Here is an 11,481-nt window from a genome sequence, read left to right on the forward strand (position 1 = left end):
TATATATATATATATATATATATATATATATATATATATATATTAGGGGTGCAACGATACACAAAATTCACGGTTCGGTTCGGTTCGATACTTTGGTGTCACGGTTCGATATTTTTTCGATACAAAAAAATGTTCATGCCGTTTTAATTTGTCATTTATTAAAATTATAAATATATATTTTAACTCAAAAGTACAGTTTTTAAATTTAATGTTGCTGAAACAAAAGTAATTAAAAAAATAAATATATCTCAGGGCTCTCAAAATTTCAAAATCCCTGGTAGCCCTTCGGGCAGGGACTTTTGGTAGCCCAAAATAAATGTAAGTAGCCCGAATAAAAAAGAGAGGAATTTTTGATTGATGTTTTGTTTCCTGTTTTGTTTCCTTTACAATATTATACATTAAAGTATAACATTGTAAAGGAAACAAAACATTAATCAAAAAAATTGTTGAAAAACAAATTACAACATTGTATAAAAATTACAATCATCAACTCAAATACTTGGTTCTAATTTAACAGAAAGTTCTATGAACTTGTAAGAACTGTGTAGGACATGAATCAGTCTGTGTCAGATCCTGAATTTGAAATTTCCGCTGAAGTCACGGGTAAGAGACAAGTGGAACCAAGATCTAGGACATTTGCTTTTTGAAGTTTGCAGACTGCTAAATTGTGCCAGTGGTAGTTCACTCTTTGCAACATAGTATGCTGATCTAAACAGATTTTTCAGGTTTATTTTTAGTATGTTATTTGCAATTGGTGTTTGTTCTGGGAAAGATATTGCAGACTGAGCAATAATGCGTTTCTTGCATTTCTCATGGGTTCTAATGGGGGCCTTTCTTAAAATGACTGGTCCCAGTAACAAAGGCGCTTGTCGACTCAGAAATCGAGAGAAAACCAACAACACACCCGGCAGAACATTATGTTATTTACACGGGTGCACATAAGTGGTCCGCATGTGCGCATTCGCTGTCAAAATAAAAGACGCGCACCAGATAAGAAGTTGCAACGTGCGTTTGCGTCCATATAAAAGGCAGTGTTTTTGTCCGCTAGAGTGGGATTTTCACGGCACATTCCGCACCACATCTCTGTGCGTTCATCATTTGTTTGAAGCCAGCTCACCTCCTGCAACCACTTTTCCGAGAATACGCGCTTCTTTTGTGGTTCAGACTCCTTCTGACATTTGTTTGGGCTAGCGATTTTGCGAGCGCTGTATCTGATTGAGGAATCACTCATCTTTGGAAAAGAGAGTTTATTACAGAGAAATGGCTCTTTCCAAAATAAAAGCTATACTATACGCTTCTTCTGGGCTATATTCTCAGCAGCATATTGTAGCGGGTCAGGGCTGTTCGGGGTTCTGTTTGTACAGTTATGTTTTGTTTATGTTGTCATAGTGACGGGTGACGCCCTCTCGCTGCGATGGTGTGTCCTTCCGGGGTCAGAGGGCGCCCTGTGTGTTGTTGTTGTTGTTGCTGTGCGGTTGCCGCGCTGAGCAATTAGCTAGCGGCAGTGTTCTTCTGCAGATGTCAATAAACGGCTGTGCTCCCTGGCTAGCTCACGTGAAGCAAGACCAAACGACACCTCCGTCTCCTCCTTGTCTGAGCTCGTCACACTGGTGTCAGAAGTGGGATGATGGTGGCACCCCATGTTCTGACCCGAGTGACTTTTCCCCCGCCGGTCGCGACCGGCCGGTGCGCCAAAAGAAGGCACCTGGACATTTGCAGGACTTTGTGTGGGGTAATGGGGTCGTCGGGGACGATTGACCCCTTAGGTGGGGGCTATGTAGCGGGTCAGGGCTGTTCGGGGTTCTGTTTGTACAGTTATGTTTTGTTTATGTTGCCATAGTGACCGGTGACCCCCTCTCGCTGCGACAGTGTGTCCTTCCGGGGTCAGAGGGCGCTCTGTGTGTTGTTGTTGCTGTGCGGTTGCCCCGCTGAGCAGTTAGCTAGCGGCAGTGTTCTTCTGCAGATGTCAATAAACGGCTGTGCTCCCTGGCTAGCTCACGTGAAGCAAGACCAAACGACACCTCCGTCTCCTCCTTGTCTGAGCTCGCCACACTGGTGTCAGAAGTGGGATGATGGTGGCACCCCATGTTCTGACCCGAGTGACTTTTCCCCCGCCGGTCGTGACCGGCCGGTGCGCCAAAAGAAGGCACCTGGACATTTGCAAAGTGAAAGCAAAAAACAAGCGCAAATTCAAACGCGATTTCAATATGTCACATATTGACAGTGGCTCGCAGATGCTAATGACATAATTACCCAGCTACATTTCCGAAAGAATGCAAAAGCATTGACATATATTTTTCCTTCCTATGATAGTCCGACGGGCAGGGCAGAGATAGATTTTGGTAGCCCGACTGGAAAAATCGCTAGACCCGGGACGTCGGGCTAGCAATTTTGCGAGCCCTGTGTTACAGGCATGGCCCTTTAAGGATGAAGCCTGATGGGAAATGTATTCGGGATGTGTGTAGCGGGACTGCCTGGTGTGTGTGTGAAGAGAGAGAGCGGAGAAGGGGGAAAAGTAACGGTTAGCTACAGAAGAGACGAAAAGAAAAGAAATAAAAGGAATATAATAGCTCCCTCGACAGCCAGAGTTGTGTCGGCGATGCTCGCTGTGAGTAAACTGTTTCAGCCCACTGTACGCGGTGTTCGTGCCTTAGAGAAGAAATAAAGTTCGGTGAAGCAGTTTCCTATGCCTCCTTCGATCTTTTTGCTAGCGAAGTTGACCTGTATAGTAAGCTGTTGCCGGCTACGAGTCAGTTACGGAACCTTCAAGTAACTGCCAGAGGTTTCCTTACTACGGTTCGGGGCCGCGGATCTGGCGCGGTAACACCTGTATCTGATTGAGGAATCACTCATCTTTGGAAAAGAGAGTTTATTACAGAGAAATGGCTCTTTCCAAAATAAAAGCTATACTATACGCTTCTTCTGGGCTATATTCTCAGCAGCATATTGTAGCGGGTCAGGGCTGTTCGGGGTTCTGTTTGTACAGTTATGTTTTGTTTATGTTGCCATAGTGACGGGTGACGCCCTCTCGCTGCGACGGTGTGTCCTTCCGGGGTCAGAGGGCGCTCTGTGTGTTGTTGTTGCTGAGCAGTTAGCTAGCGTTCTTCTGCAGATGTCAATAAACGGCTGTGCTCCCTGGCTAGCTCACGGGAAGCAAGACCAAACGATACCTCCGTCTCCTCCTTGTCTGAGCTCGCCACAATATTAAACATATCAGGTCCCCATAAGGAGAATCATGTGCTAACGGCTGTCTAAATGACTCGGGTAAAGGTTGTAGCATGCATGCTTGTTGTTTTTGTCTGCTTCCACTTGTCTTTGCACTAGGATGATGTCAGCGTAAATGTGCAGTTATATTCGTTGTGTTCCCACTAGTGCTGTCAGCGTTAATCTCGTTGAAATGACGTTAACGCCACAACACGGCAAATCTCCGTTAACGAGCTACCCCTGCCTGGGGCTAGACGGCCAACATGTTAACGAGCTAACTGCGCTAACACACTAGTTCCCACCCATGTAATTGAGCATTGCGTGGCACATCCAACTTACTGTTTTACTTTAGTCCATGACACGCTTACCTTCAGGGTCATACCTCACATGAAAACCAAAATAATTCCAAACGCCAGATCTGAATGAGGGTGGGAGAGGTTCAATTTGCCATGTTGCAAGGAGAGCTTAACTTCTGTCTTGCTAGCTTGCCCTGCGCTCTTCCTTCTGACGATGCTGTCTGTGTTGAACGCTCAGTGGATCTGCGCTCGACAGTGCAGCCTAGGCGGAGTAGTCGAACGCAGATTCACTGAGCGCTCAACACAGACAGCATCGTCAGAAGGAAAGTTGATAAAATAAATTACAAATTTTGTATTGTTCGATACATATGCGCACCGAACCGAAAGCACTGTATCGAACGGTTCAATATCGATACGAGTATCGTTGCACCCCTAATATATATATATATATATATATATATATATATATATATATATATGTAAGCGTGTATGTGGAAATGTGTGTGTACGTATGTATGCATGTATATATGTATGCATATATACATATATGTATGTATGTGCGTGTCTGTATGTATGGTTGCATCCGTATGTATGCAGGTGTATGTATAACTTGTACATATCTTTCTTGTGTAAATGTAAATTTGTCTGTGTTATTGTGTAAATACTTACGCTATTGTGTACACACATGGGGAGATGCTGAACTGCCTTTCAGTGTTTTTGTAACAATGACAATAAAGAGCTATTCTATTCTATTCTATTCTATTCTATTCTAAATACTAGCCTAAACCAATAACAACTGGATTTAGAAGAGGTTGACGCCAAACTACCTGCCAAAAAAGTAGGCCTTGATGAAATGAGACTAATAAGAATAATTCAAAAGCATTTTGCATTTTGGAGTCATTAAAGTGCAAAAAGAGTTTTTCAGTTATTAGAAATGAAAACATGACCATGTTAACTTGACCTATCAAAGATGCACGCTTTGTGCAGTGACTGCAGTGGTTGATCGTACATGTCAGGCTATGGGTCAGATTCTGTGGTTAAAACTGAAGTCATCATAATGCAGTCCATACCAAACCACCATGTACTTTGTCCTTCTTCCAGAGGCTATAACTAACAATTACTACAGCTGGGCAGTGCTGTGAGTTCTTGCTAACGCTAGTGTTTTGTGACAGATAAAGAAACATGTCTCATTTATTTCTTGCCCATAAACCAAAGGAGGTGCAGGAGCTTCAAAATATAATAATAATGGATTGCATTTATATAGCGCTTTTCAGGAACCTCAAAGCGCGTTACAATTCCACTATTCATTCACACACTGGTGGAGGCAAGCTACAGTTTTAGCCACAGCTGCCCTGGGGCAGACTGACAGAAGCGAGGCTGCTATATCGCGCCATCGGCCCCTCTGGCCAACACCAGTAGGCAGTAGGTGAAGTGTCTTGCCCAAGGACACAACGACCAAGACTGTCCGAGCTGGGGCTCAAACCGGCAACCTTCTGGTTACAAGACAAACTGCCAACTCTTTGAGCCACGATATAAGACCTTCATTCCCCAAAGTGTAGCTTGACAATTGGGAACTCGGAGCAATGGGGGGGAAAAAATGGCTCTCCACTTGGCTAATGTTAGTGGGTTCAGGCTAGTCAGAGAAAACAGACCTCTCCAATCCTCCATGAATACAGCCGTGTCAATAAAACCCTCTGCCATTTAATTCTTCTCTTTGTATCGCACTGCTGAGATACACAGCTAAATAAGAAAATTTTAAAGCTCATTTTGTTTTCAGTTTTGCTTTTTTTTTTTTTAAACAACAGAATTGAAATGGGCTTCAAATAAACAGACACGGGAGGATTGTGTATGGGTCTCTTTGTTTCTGGTTGAAGGATTATTGCCATGCAGTTTTCCTCATCCCTACCCAACAGATGCATTCACTTTAAAATCCCAGTGGTGTAGTTACAGTACTGTTTCATAAGAGATGGAAAGAAGAGCATTAACCTTTGGCATCACAGAAACCCCCTGATAGACTGACTGTCCTTTAGCTATTTCTCCTCTTTTTCATATTCAACATGCGGAGGGTTTTGTGATTAGAAAGAAGAAGCTGTCATTTTATTATGGCTTTTTTTAAATGTTTCATTTGTTTCGCTTGGACAACATTTGGTCACACAGAAACACATTGTTTATTCATTTGTTCTTTCAGTAACAGTATCTTGTGTTAGATGGGCTCCACAAGACAAAGTATTCATCGTAAGACAGCAATAAAAAGAAAAGCCAGTTTCCTGTGAAGCAGTTATGAATATGGTTTGTGTTGCAGCCCTTTCTCTTCATTTCCTTTGAAATGTTTTGTTTCCTCCTCAAAAATGCTCTACCGTATAGACTACCTCCTGTGTGCCACTTGCGATCTACACCTCGAGGGCATTTATAAAGCCATATATTTTTATAGGAGTTGTCACATTGGGATAACTCTGCGGCTGCGAGCCAAGGCCACCGAAAATAATCAGTGTTAATGACACACAGTAAAACACGAGCTCGCTCGGTTCCTTTCGAATGCTGTGCGGCTTGGTGGATTGTTCATGCCGAAACAAGTGTTTCTCATTATGTCGAGTATTGTGCTTGGCAAAGAGGCCGCAAAAATCCTGCCAATGCATAATCTGCTTTTCCAGTGCCTGCTTAGAATACCATATATAGTTTCACCTGTTATCCTGCTCACTTCTCAGAGATAATCCACAGAGTCAGCATGTTTTCATGTCTTTGTTAAGTTTTTAGGGGTATGTTATGGCTGACATCCTGTGAAACTAAGTGTGTCACGCATGTGTTTAATTTTGATGCCGGTTACAACGTGTTCTTTTTGTTGTTTCAGTTTCATAGCATAATCCTCTGAGCTTCTTGGTTTGTCCCCTGTGACCTCAAGAGTCCGATGGTAGTACCTCCTTAATTGGCCTTTTGTACAAAAAAACAAAAAAGAAATGCATAGTTGATACGGTGGAAAAGAGAAGAACCTTATTAAGATTATGAAGTATTCTTTTAAAGAACAAAAGCAGATGTTTTGTGGCAGCAGCAGCAATTTGCATTCACTGTCAGCAGTGAATCACCTTGAGCTTGAAGCTTGCTCAAGTCTCAGCGCACTCCCAGTAAGGCTCCTTTCCTGGCAGCCATCTTGAAAATAGCATGTTGGTTTGTAACAGAGATGTGGAATTTGGGACACAAATGGAACGTCTGTGTGAAGATAAGTGGACATTTAAAGAACTATACCACCAGTTCAAAGGTTGCAAGATCAAATATAACCCCAAATCCCAAAGGCTTCTGTCCCAGTGAGAATCAGATGCCCACAAAAAACATCCCACCCGCCCCCTTCATCCCCCTCAAAGAGGATTTGTTTTCAAATCTTCACTTTGTCAAAGGAAATTCCCCTCAGGAAAAGAGTTTTTGCAACAACAGTCAGATTGTATTATTGTGCTCAGTCATTGCCTTTACAAGTTCAGAGAGGACAAGCTGCCATCAGAGCGCTCCAGCTCAGCTGATTTCACTTGGATTTTTCTCGTTGCCTTACGTGTAGCATTCACAGCTATCAGTATGAGGAAAGGCTAATCGAGATCGCATTGATAGGGCAATATATAACTTCATTACAATCTCATTGGCATAACAGAAGGAGACAATTACAATCACATTATAAATTAATGACTAATAATGGCATTCTAAACAGAAAGGAGAAATCAGACAAAGACCAATGGGCAACACATTAGTGTTTGTGTGTGCTTGCTTTATAGACTGCAACATAAAAGGATGTTTGTGTGTGTTGTTGGTGTGTGAAAGGCAAAGCCGAAGCAGAAGCGTGTTTTTTTTAATGGTCTGCTAGTAGGAAGTCATCAGGTCCTCCTTCAACTGATCTATGATTGCAATATAAAAACTTTCCTGGTGGGTGAAATAATTTTGTTCTATTAAATTAAACAACTGAATATAACATGATGGGCTTTTTGGTGTTTTTTAAATTACGGTACCTGTTACAATGATGATAAAGCAGACAATGTTTTAGGGCGGGCCTACAGTGTCACTCGGATTTTCAGTTGAAGCTACTCATCCCTCATCATGTCCAATTTCAAACCAGCAAGATGGCATTGAACGCTCACCTTGAGGATATAAATGTGCTTTTACTAACCGAAGTGGTCATGCCCATCTTTTATTTACAGTGTATGGCTGTGTGCACAGAAAACTGTTAATGTGGTCATGCTAAGTTGTTGTGCTCATAGACTGGAAGGTTTTGAATATGCCAAGCAATGCTCTCTTTTGCTGTTTATATAATCATATAATTTCATATCATATGACATCATTACCTGGTGGATCCATAGTGTAGTCGTTTACACACATTTGTGTAACAAATAAGAGATGCCCAGTTTCAGATGAAAAGGGCATCTGGTGTAAAAAGTCTTCTAATCTGAACATTGTGAAGGGAGCAGGCAAGTGTAGGTTTATTGTATGATATCATTGCAACTGCATGCATCTGACATCTTTACAGTCAGTGTTACAACCACTAACAGTTCAATAAAATTTCACAGCAAGTGAAACCATTAATATTTCTGATATTTCTTCTGTGTGCTGACAGTCAGTAAAAATATCTGGAATGATCCTTTCCACTTTAATTTATGTTTCTGCATTACTGTTTTATGTTTGTCACCAGTCCGAGGCATGGCTAAGAGCGAACCCAAATTAACACTTATGGTCAATTTAGTATCACCAGTTTGCACTGCGTGTCTTTGAACTGTGGGAGGAAGCCAGAGTGCTCGGAGAGAACCCAAGCAAACACGGGGGGAACTAGTGCAGAGTGCAGAAACATGGTCTTGTGTGAGATGTTGCTAGTTCACTGGCTTGCTTAAGTCACAGTTGTAAAACCAAACTGAGAACCTCAGAGTTGAGGGATGTGTGTAAACCTCACATCTTCTTTCAGAGTTGAGGACTCATGTCTGGCTGTAGCATGCATCCAAACCACAGGCTGCCAGGTAATGCAAGGTTATACGTTTTATTTACAGAAGATGAACACACACGTGTGGGAGTTGTGGGTTATTTAAGGGCACCTTTGAGGGAACTGAAGGGATAAATAATACACTATGCGCCACCTGTCACAGAACCCATAAGCATAGAGTAGTTCTTATTCAGCAGTTCATGCTCATTACTTTACTGTCTTTCACTGATTCTGATATCTAAGGACAATTTCAAGTCTTTTCTTTGTTGTGGCATATGATAGGTGTTATATAGCATTTTAAATCCCTTCGGGTAAGGTCACACCCTATCGCCAAGGGGGGATCATGGGAGTGGAAGTGTTCTCTGTGTGAAAGATGGACTCCTCATGGACTCCTTGTGTTGCTCCTCATAGAGTTTTTTCACAGGCACAGACTGCAGGTGTAGCGACCTCTGTTGCAGTATACTGTGTCCATTTGACTCATGGATGTTTTACCACTTCAAACCAACTAACTCCAACACCGCCACAGCTGCACTGAAAATGCTGCTGAGAAATAATTTCCCACATCACCTTAGATCTCCACTGAAAGCAGTAGTTTTTCCTGGAAATGGCAACCTCATGATACACAGAAAATTCATTTGCACAATAAAAACCTGATGGTGTGTTTGACCTGGCCACATCTGGCCAATTGAACCGAGATTTATAATGCGGCAGGTCGGCTCCAAAAGGCGTCGGGTACCATCTCCCCTGCACAGCAGTGTTTATGTAGGCCAAGTTTAAATATTTGAGGAGCACATGTGGGGATGAATAGTGGCACAGGGTTTCATCATAAAGCTGTGAAGGGCGAGCCAGCGGGGGGTCATTTTAACAGTAGTGTCAACATCATGAGGTCCCACCTCTGTCGACTCAGCAAACAGTATATCGCAGATGCTCTAAAAGAGGTGGTGCCGGCTGCTTTCTGGAAAAGGTTGGTGGTTTTTTAGAACGTTATTGATAGCGCCAGCAAACCCTGGACATCTCTCCCCATTGGTTCTAAACTGTGTGTCCAAAGTAACCATCAGAGAATGAAATAGAAGACAGGAGGACTGACGTGTGATGCAACAATAGTGATAGAATTGCGGTTGCACAAAGAGCGAAATAGCTGCTGTTCTATTGACTGAGGTAGTCTTTCTTGGCCTTGTCTACAGTATTATTATGTAATCTCACTGTATATACAAGGAACAAATGGAGGTCATCATCTTCTCCAACATCTTCGACATTTGTCTGGACTAATCAGAGAGCAAGACACGTTTTGTTGCTCTGGTTTTGCAGATGTGATGGAGGGTTTGATGATTAGATGATTCCACTTTTCTGATTACTTCACTAGTTTCTGGAAAACAGTTACAAAGAAGTTTATATCACCACTTTTTCTTTGCTGTCATGACATTTCCTTCTGCATCCCACATTTCCCCAAATCTAATGTTACCCCAGCTCACAGTCTCTTGCTTTAAAAAGTCATGATCCCACTCTCTCAGTTGGCAGTGAAGGAGTCACGGGGAAGTCAGCTCAGCTGCGAGCTACTGCTGCGTGGGTTGCTGTTTACCCAGTCTGCCTGTCTGCGGACATCCAGCACAGCTCTCACTTCAACACCCCAACTGTCCACCTGTCTCCTGTTTCTGCACAGACACTTGCAATCCTGCAAGCAAATCCCTGCTCTAGCAAGAATAATTATCACTCTTATCTCTTTTTTTTTTTTTTTTTTTTTTACTGCTTTCGATTTTGACAACCCTAATTTCAGGTCATTCTGCAGCTTTCACATTGCTCCGTGGTCTGTTTTCCAAGTCGTTTTAGCCCTGAGGTCAGCAATGTTCTTGACCCCTCCCTTGTCTTGCATCACCAAGCCTCTGGTTTCCATCCATCACTTTCAGCCACCCAGATGCACTGTACCGCAAGCCTCTATTGCGCTCATTTCTGCTCGTCTTTATGTCTGCTGGGGGTTTCCATGCAACTTTCCGTTTCCAAAACAGACACCTGCTCTACTCCCTCCCAACACACAGACGTTCCCTACTGAGAAGAGCAACAGAAAAGAGAGCGAGAAGAACTATGTTGAGAGAAAAGTGATTTCATGGAAGAAAGGGGGATGAAGAGCTAGTGGGAGCTGGTGATGCAGTTAATTTTGTTTATTTGAAAGGCAGCAAAGAGGCTCCATACAGCTCTGCTTTAGTGGTCTGATTTGATGCCAGTCACCATCTTTAAAGTATCCCAAAGAGGTTTAAAGAGGCACTAAACAGAGATTCAAATAATCTACGGGTCTACGTATTACAGCACAAAGGAACCACCAGGTCAAAGCAGCTTCCACTGCAGTGCCACATCATCAAGGACATCAGCCACAGCATGGTGCCTTATTTTTTCTATCCGTAATAGTCTTCTGCCAGGTAGATGCATGAAACCTTACATGGATTCTGCTCACCTCACAACCCCTGTCAGTCCCTGACCTTACACAGCCTCCAATCATTAGGTGGTACCATTAAAGGCATCAGTGCACTTGAAAAGGAGGTGTTTATTTTAAATGAAAGGGTTGTGTCTGACCACTTTTCAGCCTTATGTTTGGTTCGTCGGGTATTCAGAGGTAGGGAAGTATGCAAAATCTGACCTTCTCTCTAAATAATGTTTCATTCTTCACGCAGTTTGCATTTTGGTGGGCATGTGGTGCAAAGTAATGGAAGCTGTTACCTTCAAGGCCCGACTAGCTTAAAGTGTGTGTGTGTGTGTGTCAGCTTGTGAAAAGAATCTTATCCTTGAGTGTGATTCAGTTCACCTACAGTTAAAGCCTTTTAATACTCTTAGAAACCCCCCTTGTGCTCAGACAAGACTTCTCTCGCATTTATTAAGCAGGTAAATGCAATGCAGTTCAAGAAGGAAACTATTTTATCTAAAGTTTTGACAGAAAACAACCGCATACTATTAAAAGCCAGGGAAGAGAACATTTACAATAAAATACTGGAAACAGTTCATTTAAATGCACCTGCTAATTTGTCAAATCCAGTGCCTATAAACACA

The sequence above is a fragment of the Simochromis diagramma genome, unplaced genomic scaffold, assembly GCF_900408965.1.
Source record: "Simochromis diagramma unplaced genomic scaffold, fSimDia1.1 OVJJ01000602.1, whole genome shotgun sequence".
NCBI lineage: Eukaryota > Metazoa > Chordata > Actinopteri > Cichliformes > Cichlidae > Simochromis > Simochromis diagramma.